The following is an 11,004-nucleotide window of genomic DNA, read 5'->3' as shown; positions in this document are numbered from 1 at the left end:
GAAAGGTCCCAGGACACCTGGCGTGGGTGACTCACACCTGTAATCCTAGCTACTTGGGAGGCTGAGACTAGGAGGACTACAATTTGAGGCCAACCCAGGCAAATTTCTTCAAGAGACCCCCCCATATCCAAAATAACCAGAGCAAAATGGACTAGAGGGTGGCTCAAGCAGTAGAGCACCTGCTTTGCAACTGCAAAGCCCTGAGTTCAAACCCCAGTCTCACCAAAAATAAATATGTTTTTTTAATTCAAGGACAGACCAGTCACTCCCCCAACCTGGCCCAAATAAAGTGACCATTTCCTGGGGAATTGACTCCACCTGGACCTGGCCCTGCCCCACACACGCAGAAATCTAATTTTCATTTATTTGGGCACTGTTTACCGAGTGCTGGTTCTAAACCAGATGTTGGTTTCCTGGGCACAGCAAAATGGTTCATTCTCCCTTGGAGATGGCCTGGCATGAATCAAGTTCAAAGTAACCGATGAATAAAAGCCAGTGCCAATTTAAATGATGTGCCCTGAGAGATCCAGCTATCAGATGTGCAAGGTGACAGACTGGTGTCCTTGTCCCTCAGGCTCCCAGGAGAGCCATATGCTACCTGCTGACACCTTCTTGTCCTGCACGACACTGGCCTGGACAATGACCTCAATGGACCAAACGTCCCCCAGCATCTCTCAAGAACTCTGGGCTGAAGCAGCCTGAGGCACAGTCTCCCTCCCTCCCTCTCTTCTCTCTCTCTCTCTCTCATTCCTCTCTGTCCTGGCAAGAAAACCTTGGCTCCAGCCACCTCTCCAGCCCCTGGGCTCTCCAGCCTGCTTCTCTACAACCTTCCAAAGGGATGCTTCAGTCACCACTCTTCCATTAACCGAAATTACAAATGCAGTCCCAGATCCCGGAGCACAGGCATTCTGGGTTTTTCCCAAATCCTCCAGCTTCTCACACAGGATCCCACTAAAGCAAATGTGGTTTTCTGAGCGGCCTTCTTGCCAGAAGCAGATTTTCTGTAAAGCTAACAGTACACAAAGTCAGGACCCCTCATTTGCATGGGCGCCTGTGAAGTGTCCCCAAAGCAGATAACTGGGAGACACAGAGTGCTCTAGGCAGGAGGAGAAGCCAGGTCGGAGGAGCTAACGTGTTCAGAAAATTACCTAATGTCACGGGGAAAGGAACCATGGTGGGCAGGGCTTTTATACTTTGCGGTGATTTCTCCTCTTAAATAAACATTCACTTTCATGCCTAAGTTTATATTGCATTCTTTTTTCTGAAAGGGAATTCCTCAAATTGTCTGAACTTCAGGCCTGGATCCATTCCTGCTCATTTCCCTGACTCCTCTTTGCAGGAAGGTGCTGGGGGTAGGAAGGCTGTCCCCTTCCTTCTGAGACAGGAAGCCCTGTGCCTTGGGGGTGTGACCCTGGAGCAGGGTTGATGTGATGGTTGGAGAGAGATTCTGGAGATTTTACCATATAAGTCTCCTGTATTTAAGAAAATATTGCATGACCAGGCATGGTGGCTCATACCTGTAATCCCAGCTACTCAGGAGGCTGAGATAAGGAGGATCAAAGTTCAAGGCCAGCCTGTGCAAAATGTCAGCGAGACCCCCATCTCTACTAACAGCTGAGTGTGGTGATGCACACTTGTCATCCCAAGGTCATGGTCCAGGCTAGCCCAGGCAAAAACGTAAGACCCTATCCCCAAAATAACCAAAGCAAAAAGGGCTGGTGGAGTGGCTCAAGAGGCAGAGCATCTGCGTAGCAAGCGTGAGGCCCTGAGTTCAAACCCCAATACTGCCAAAAAGAAAAGAAAAAAATACTGGATCTGAGCTGTCACCGCCACTGAAGACTCCCCCACTGCCCCGACCCTCCCCAAGGAGACCCCCACGGTCGGGAACATCCACTTGACTGATAGAATCACGTCTTTCCTTCATTTCATTGAAGAGAGAGACTTTCATCTTTTAATAACACGTCTTCATATCCCTTTCCCTGGGACATTTTTAAAATTTAAAAAAAAAAGATACAAAACTTTGAAAATTGCTTTAAAAGTTGAATCACGAATTTTTTGAACCTCCCCTCAAAAGGAAAACACTGTATTTTTTGCAAATAACAGAAATACCGGATGTCTTCTCTGTCATCTGTCTGTCTGACTGACACATTTCAGAGACAGACGGCTGCGGTGCTTAATTTATGACTATATTTTAACGAGCTGTAATCATTTTGTTCTGGGAGTTCCCATTCAACCAGGTTGGCATCGCTCATCGTCTGACTGTCTGTGGTCATCTTAGCTGGACAGGTGTGTTCCCCCCCCTCCCCCTGCATCTTATGCACCCCAGCCCACCCACCACCCACCTCCCCACGTAAGCCAGGCTCCCTATGGGACTGCCCGACTCTCCATTCAGGATAAAGTCTGGCGCCCCCTATGGACGGATGCAGGGATAACATGGTATCAGAGTTCTGTTGCCATGGGAACCGGTGTCAGGGCTCTGGACCACTTCAAGCTTCCCCTCCATTAGCTGTCCATCATCTTCTTCTTCTGGGGTCTGCGGCTTTCTGCTCCTGCCTCCGTCCTAGCAGGAGTCCTGGACCCTCTGCAGGGTACAAAGCCTCCCCTCCCTCTGCAATCACAGGAGCTGGTGTATGATTTATACGCTGCTCTTGGGCTGGGAGTGGGCGCCAAGGGAGGAAATCAGGAGGCCCAGAGAAGCACTTTGGTTCGGGAATGTTCTTTCATTGATGCGCATCTGTGCTGCCTGGAAGTGCATTAAAGAGAACGAGGAGGTGCTACTTCTAAAATAGCTTGTGAATGTGCAACGTGCCTGGGGAGGGCTTGCCAGGGCTTCATTCCAGCTTTGTCCTTGAAATGCAAAGTGCCGTGTGCCCTGCTGCTGCCCTTCTGGGCACCCGAGGAAGAGACAAGCCTGTTTCAGCAAGGGCTGGACCACCGAGACCGCAGAGCCCCCAGGGTCCCCGCCCCATCACCAAGCAAAGAGCAGATTTTTTCAGAAACAGTAACTGAGGTCATGGCAGCCTTCCCCAGATATCTGGGTGCTACTGGAGCAGCTAAGTGGCCCCATGTCCTGACTCAGTCTCAGCTCTGCCACCCAACTTTCCAAGGGGTCTTGGGCAAGTCACAAAGCCCAGATATTGGGGACAGTGAGCCTTCCTGATCCCCAAACTCCAAGATCTCCCCCAAAGTCTGATCTGTTTGTTTCTGTGCTAACCAAGTGTTCTAAAAGTTCCCTGTCTAGGACACTGAACCTATAGAGTTGTCACTCATGGAAGGCATTCAAAGGCCAGGACTTGTGCCCAGGTATATGTGTCAGTTGTGACTTCCAGTGGCAAGTGACAGAAATCCCAATGCAATTTGGCCCTGCAAAAAAAAAAAAAAAAAAAGAGGGAAGTTGAGCTGAGTGTGGTGGTACCCACCTGTAATCCCAGCACTCGGGAGACTGAGGCAGGAGGATCACGAGTTCAAGACCAGCCTGGGTTACATAGTGAGATCCTGTTTCAAAAAAAAAAAAGAGGGAAGTTATTAACACCTGTAGGTAAGAGGCAGCTTCAGGCACAGCTGCATCCAGGGATAAAGCAACTTTGTCAAAACTACCTCTGCAGCCCTTGCCTTTGCTTCTTGTCTGGTGCTTCATTCTCACGGAGGGCAGCAGCTCCCTGTGGCACCTTCTCTGCCCAGCCTTGCCATCCCAGTAGAAGAGGGACACTCTTGTCTAAAAGTCTGCTAACGTCTCAGAGCTATATGTGCTCAACCTTACGCCTGTCACAGTGACCAGGAATGTGGCTTATGTGAAAGACTTGAGAGTGAGGGATGTCAGCACTGCCCCATCCACATGAAAGGGGCAGGGGGCATCAGATGGATGAGGACGATATGCCAGAAAAAAAATAATCAAATGTCCAACGTGGAATGAAGACATGGGTCACCATGGTCCTGTGCCATTTGGACGGGCTGAGGCTTGGTTCCTGGTTTCAGGTGCGTTTTCCGTGGGAGTCAGATTAGCAGGTGTGGCGTTTGTGCTGAGCTGTTAAAGCCAGGAAGGAAAAGCATCTTCAGCAGAGGGAACCGCACAAGTGAAGTCACCAAGGTGTGAAATGCAAGGCAGGGTCGTGACCTGAGAGCCTCACCCTGGCGACCATTGCGTGGTCACTGACTGCCTGGGCTCTGTCCCCAGCTTAGCGTGAAGTCTCAGCTGGTCCCTTCCTGTCACTGGGTTTGTGTCTTGGGAATTTTGAGGCATCTTACTTCAGCAATGGTGTATGTGACTTCTGCTGACAGGGGTGGACGTTTGCTGTGATATCCACCCACTGCTCCCCACATGCCACCACAGCAGCCATCACTCCCACTGTGCATCACACAGAACGGTGTCCCCAATTCTCTCACGCTCGGGGTCCTGGGTACAGTTCGTCCATGGGAGGCACGAGGGGAGCCTAGATGTGACACATCAAGCACTGGGAAAATGCAAATTCAAACCATAGCAAAGTCGGGTGTGATGGGGCACACCTGAAATGCCAGCACTCGGGAGACTGAGGCAGGAAGATCGTGAGTTCTGGGCCAGCCTGGGCTGTATAGCGAGAGACCCTATCTCAAAAAAAAAAAAAACTAAACAAAAGACTATAGTAAGATTCCGCCTCACCCCCATTAGGATGGCTGCCATAAAAATTTAAAACAAACAAAAAAACCCAGAAAATTACAAGTGTCAGCAAGGACGCACTGTTGCTGGAAATGTAACAGGATGTAGCCACTGTGGAAAACGGTATGGCGGCTCCTGAAAGATCGAACTAAAAGGGCTGGTGGGGTGGCTCAAGTGGTAGAGCACTTGCCTAGCAAGCGCGAGGCCCTGAGTTCAAACCCCAGAACCACCGGAAAATAAAGAAATGAAATAGAGCTTCCATTTTCCGCTTTGGGGTACACACCCAAAAGAATTGAAAGAAGTGTCTTAAAGAGCTACATACACTTCCAATTTGTGTCACCATTGTTCACAATTGCCAAAGGTAAAAGCAGCCAAGGGTCCATTGACAGGCAACCAGATAAACTTGTGGTCTGTCCACACAAATGGAATATTGCTCAGCCTTCAAAAAGGAAGGGCATTCTGACACATGTCACAACATGCATGAACCTTACAGAGTGAAATGTTTGTTTCAGGCAAATATAGTTGGATTCCACTTCTAAGAGTTCCCTAGAGTAGTTGGATTCGGAATAGTGGTTGCCAGGGGTTGGGGAGAACAAAACTGGGAGTTGGTATTTAATGGCTACAGAGTTTTCATTTTGCAAGGTGAAGAAGTCCAGAGATGACTGTACAGCAAGGCGTGTATGCTTATTAAACTATACAATTAAAAATGGTTGAATTATTGAACCGCAGGTTTTTGTTTTGTTTCTGCAGTACTGGGATTTGAACTCAGGGCCTATGCCTTGAGCCACTACACCAGCCTTTTTTGTGATGGGTTTTTTCGAGATAGGGTCTCTCGAACTATTTTGCCCAGGCTGGATTTGAACTGTGATTCTCCTGATCTCTGGGAGCCACCTGTGCCCGGCTTGAACCATAGTTTTGTTTTTGTTTCTTTTTTCCAACAAAAATATTTGCAGATGGAACAAAGGAAGAAGCCAGGTTATTGCCACCCAGCTCCCACTCTGGGTGGCGTCTCCAGTGGTGGTCCCCGTCCCTGCAGCTCAGTCCCTTGCTCTGTGGTCCCAACCTGATGCTCAACCCATCTTGGCTCCCCCTCCCACAAAATGAGTCCAGGAAAACCACTTCCCACCTTGGGCTTGCCAATCCCAGGGATGGCTCAGCTTCTCGCCCTTCAGATCTACGGGTGCCTCACTTTACCCTTTTAGCTTCTCCTCTCTCTACCTGGATCACCAACACACCCACCCTGCTGGAAATGCCTGGAATGATTTCTCTTTTCTTAACCAGGCCTGTGTGGTACCCCTCCTGCTACCGCCCCTGGCCCGCATGGGGGATGGGTTCCCTGGCAGTGAACCCCCAAAATCCCCACCTGACAGGGGACACGCACTATGGGCCCAGTGGAGGCCTGGCTGGCTGGCCACCTCTGAAGCAGTCCATCCAACCAGGACCCAAGGTGCTGTCTCCTCCACACCCAACCCAGCCCACACGACCTCTCCGCAGGCGGAAGGCACGTGGCAGGTCCTCCTGCCCGCAGATGTGTGGCTCTGTAAGAAGATGCAGGCTTCCATTATTTATGTCCGCCTGCAGCTGCTTCCCGAGCCTGGGCTGGGCTCTCACCCGCCAGGCTATGTCCTGGGCTGGCCTTGGGGACACCCGGGGAGGCTGTCCCCTCCTATTCTCCCACTCCTGGGATAGCCCTTTTCCAAGGCAGGGAGGGAGAGAGAGAGAGAGAGAGAGAGAGAGAGAGAGAGAGAAGAGAGGGGGATGGAAGGAGAGAGGAGAAAGAGAGGGGGAGACAGAAGAGAGACAGGAGAGAGAGAGACTGGGAGAAAGATTGGGAGAAAGGAGGGGAGGGAGGGAGGATGGAGAGAGAAGAGAGAGAGCTTGAGAAAGAGGAAAGAGATGGAGAGAGAGAGAAGGGGAGGGGGAGAAGAGAGAAAAGATAGAGAGGGAAGGAGAAGGTGGGGGAGGGAAAGAGAGAGGGGCGGGGGAGGGAGGGAGAAGGGGAGGAAGAGGACAAGAGAGAGAAGAGAGACTGGGAGAGAGATTGAGAGAAAGGAGAGGGAGGGAGAGAGGAAAGAGAGAGGGAGAGATTGAGAGAGAGTGAAAGGAGAGAGAATTAGATGGAGAGGGAAGGAGGGGGGAGGGAGGGAGAGAGAGAGGTTGAGAGAGGGGGAGAGAGGGAGAGGGAGGGAGGAGGACAGGGAAAGAGAAGAGAGAGAGCTTGAGAAAGAGAGGAGAGAGATGGAGAGAGAGAGAAGGGGAGGGGGAGAAGGGGGAGGAAGGAGGGGGAAAGAGAGAGAGAGAGAGAGCAAACCCATTCCCCTCCCCAAGTGGGACTTCCAAGCCCCTAGACACAGCAGACAGCGTGGAGAGGCAGCAGCTCGTTGTCACAGCTCAGAGAGGAAGAGACAGAGGTGAGAGGGGCCAAGATGGCCACTGCCCCAATCCAGGAGGGTCAGACAGAGAGGGACGATGGCCCAAGGACACATAGCCAGTGGGAAGGTCAAGGCAGGAAGGATGTCTGATGTCGCATTTGCTGTCACTGGCCCACAGGGATAGACCTGGAGAGCAAGCCACCTCAGTGCGTCCCCAACCCTGGCCCTTCTCCCTGGTCCCCATACACATCTGAGCCAGTCTGAGTCTGACCACACGTCATTGCCTGTAACGTCCAGTCTCCAAGTCACAAGCTGCAGAAATGGCCTCTGGTTGACTCGATCAGAGAAAAATGGATGGGAAGGGGATTGAGGAGTTCACGCACTGCATTTGGGGAAGACACGGGTGCCCCTGAAATGACAGTGCCCATGCAGCCACCAACACCGCATCCCATGCACCCCCATCCCCTTGCCTGATTGTCTGGGCTTGGGTCACATGCTCAGGCTGCAAGGCCTGCTGGGAAAGGAAAACCTGATGCTTTTAGCTCTTAAGTGGGAGGTGGCCCTGCCCCCATCAAGACATATCAAGGCAGGCTTAAGTGAAGGGGTCAGTTTTCTGTACCCAACTCATGACACTAACAGTGAGAATTGAGGAGCCACTCCAGTCTGTAAGGAAATCCTCACTTGGTCAGTAGTTCTTGCCTCCAGCAAGATTTTTTCCCCCCTGGTAGGACTGGGGTTTGAACTCAGGACTTCACATTTGCAAAGCAGGCACTCTGGCACTTGAGCCACACCTCCAGTCCATTTTGCTCTGGTTATTTTGGAGATGGGGGGGGGAGGTGGTCTCAGGAACTAGTTTCCCAGGCTGTCCTCGAGCCCCAATCCTTCTGATCTCAGCCTTCCAAGTAGCTGGGATTACAGGCGTGAGCCACCGTGCCCAGCTTGCACTGGCTAATCTTAGATGTATTGCTGGACTTGGTGAGGTGCTTATCTGTCCCCATATTGGGGGACAAAGAGGACCCACCCCCTGGCTCACTGCCGCCTTCCAGGCTGCTGTGAGAATCCTGTGAAACAAAACACAGTAAGGAACCACCATGCTGCAGAGGTGCCACCTCTGTCCCTCCCTCCTGTGGCTTTTCCTCCAGAAGTTTTGGGGTGATTTCACATCGCCCATCACCACCCCAGGATGTCAGTTTTCAGTGCTCCTCACAGCCCTGGATGGCCCCTCTGAACAGGGTGAGGGTTCACGCCATCTGCTGAACTTCCACCAGTAGCCACAGGACTGGCAACCACCGTCCCCATCACCAGCTCAGACAGAGATGTACTCTTCCCAGCCCTCATGGCTACCCGGTGGTGGCAGCATGTGAAATATCCCCTGTCACTCCTGGATTTGGTGACCTTACACACCTTCCCATTATACGCCATCCCGCAAGGGGAGGAGACACGGAGGACGTGTGTCCTCTCACCCCCACCATCTGATCTGCGGGTTCTGAGAGGAAGTCAGACCCACAGATCCCCAGCTGGCACCAGTTTGGCAGAATCACAGAAACTAATAAGATCCATTCAGCGGGAAAGCCAGTTGGACACAACTGTGTCCATTTTTCCCTCAAGAAACTTCACACCTTGAAGAGATTATAAGAAAGAGGAAATTGGTGCTAATTAGCCTTTCCAGCTGTGTGGGAATGTCCCCTCCTCTGCCATGCCCTGGATAAGACAGTGGCACTCTGAGGTACACCAAAGGAACTCACCTCCCCAGGAAGGAACATGACAGCAAAACAAAATGGCGTACCTCAGAAGGACTTTGACAACCAGAGGTCCCATTTGAAGGCAGATGGTTGTACATTTGAAGTTGTAGGTAGTTGTACATTTGAAGGTAAATCGATGACAATATGTCCAGCTGTGATTTACTTTGTATCATCCAGCATACAGTGGGTGCCCACTAAATGTTTGATGAATGGATTGATGGGTGGGTGGATGGGTGGATGGACGGATGGACGGATGGATGGATGGAAGGGTGGGTGGATGGATGGGTGGGTGATTGGATAAGTGAGCTATCCTATGGTCCCATCCCAAAACAACACCCATGAAAATCTTCCTGGATGAGGAAGGGTTATTTATGGAGAAAGGCCAGAACCCAATTTGCAAACTCTTCTGTTGGCTTCCCAATAATTCACGCTCATCTGCATCTGATAAAATGAGGAAGAAAGTTTTACAGGAACATTTTGTGCTTTAGCGATTCATTTAACTATTTCCTCCAGGGGGCCAGCCATAGATTCCCATCCAGATGTTCTGTGAATAAATCTGTAAATAGCAAAATGAGATGTTTCCCCGCCCACCCGCCCGCCCACCTGCCCATCCACCTGCCCATCCACCTGCCTGCCCACCGGGAGTCAACAGAATTGAGCCTGGCCTCCTCTCCTGACCCCAGTTTTCAGGCCCAGTGTGCCTCTGTGTCCCCCCATCCCCCAAAACGCACACTGTGGAGGTGACCCAAAGTTCCTAGAGGAGAAGAACCTTCCAGAACCATGTCCTCCTCCTCACTTATCAGGGCCTCAGAGATGTCAGCCCCTCTAACCTCCTCAGCCCCCAGCTAGAGACCACCAAGAAGGACACACAGCCACAGCTGCTGGCTCTGTCCCTTCAGACACCACACATGACCCCTCATGGCTCACACCACCCACGTGAGCCACCCCCAAACTCCCCTTCGATTGAAAACCTGATGAATACAAATGAATGGCACCTGCCTCAAGCTGCCTGTAGCCTTGTTCACATCTTGATTTTCTGGGTCACCAATTTTTTTAATTAAACTTTTCATTTTGAGATGATTGCAGATTCACACAACCCATTACTTTGTCTCCCCCAAAGGTGACGTGCAGCAAAACTTCATTACAATATTGGCTTTTCATTTTCCTAAAAAAAAAACAAGCCCATTCATTTCATAATGGTTGAGAGGAAGTAGATTGTCGCCAAAGTGAGCCTTTAGGTTTTGGGGGAAAGTTGCCATTGTTTTGCTTTTGTTGTTGGCAGTGCTGAAATTCAAACCCAGGGCCTTGCACCCACTAGGCAGGCACCCTACCTCTAAGCCACCCCCCCCCAGCAAAACTGAGTCCTCAACTCACGCCCACCCACCTCAAAATCTGCTGGACACATCTCCCAATGTCCCCCACCTGGAAGCACGTGGTCCCAAATTCTGAGTCATCTCTCTTCCCTGTATTCTTCTGCCCAGAGCCAAAGTACTAACCGCCCCTGCAGAGTGGCCAAAACCTCTGCATGCACCAGGTGACAGCTAATCTTGCGTGTCAACTTGAGCTGATTGACACCCACGAGGCTGTTCGGGTGACTTCTGGGCGTGTCTGTGAGGGCGTTTCTGGGGAGGGTTAACTAAGGGGAGAGGGGACACCGCCCTGAAGGTGGGTGCCACCATCTAAGAGGCTGGAGACCTGGTGGGATAAAAAGTCCATGACCCTCCTGTCTGCTTTCTGGCTGCCATCAGGTGCCACATGGTCCCACCACCATGATATTCCGCCTTGCCTTAGGCCCAAAGCAATGGATTCGCCCAACCTTGGACCGAAACCATGAGCCAGGAAGAAATCACCCCTCCCTTGAGTAGAACCTTCCGGGGGTGGAGTCCAGGACTTGCGCAAATCCCCAGGCGATTGGAGGGCAATGGGGATGGGCGTGGCCAAAACGCTGGGCGGAGTGGGGGCGCGGCAGTGGAAGAAACCAAGTGAGGACAGAGTGGGGGGAGGCAGAGAAACAGCCCAGGTTCAGAGGCGCCCTGGGAGTCCCAGCAGGAAATTGAGATTCCCTTGTAATTACTGTAGGGGACTGTATAAGGACAAGTTATCCTGAAAGTGGTGGCTTACAACAGTACGGATGTACTTGCTCATGGCTCTGGATTGCAGAAGTCATGGCGCGGGCAGGACCTTAGCCATCCTGGAGGCTCCAGGGTTGGATCTGGCTTCCAGAGGCTCCAGGCACTCAGTGGCTTGTGGCTGCATT

This window comes from Castor canadensis, chromosome 6 (assembly GCF_047511655.1).
Source record: "Castor canadensis chromosome 6, mCasCan1.hap1v2, whole genome shotgun sequence".
In the NCBI taxonomy this organism is placed as follows: Eukaryota; Metazoa; Chordata; class Mammalia; order Rodentia; family Castoridae; genus Castor; species Castor canadensis.
This window is presented reverse-complemented; position numbering follows the sequence as displayed.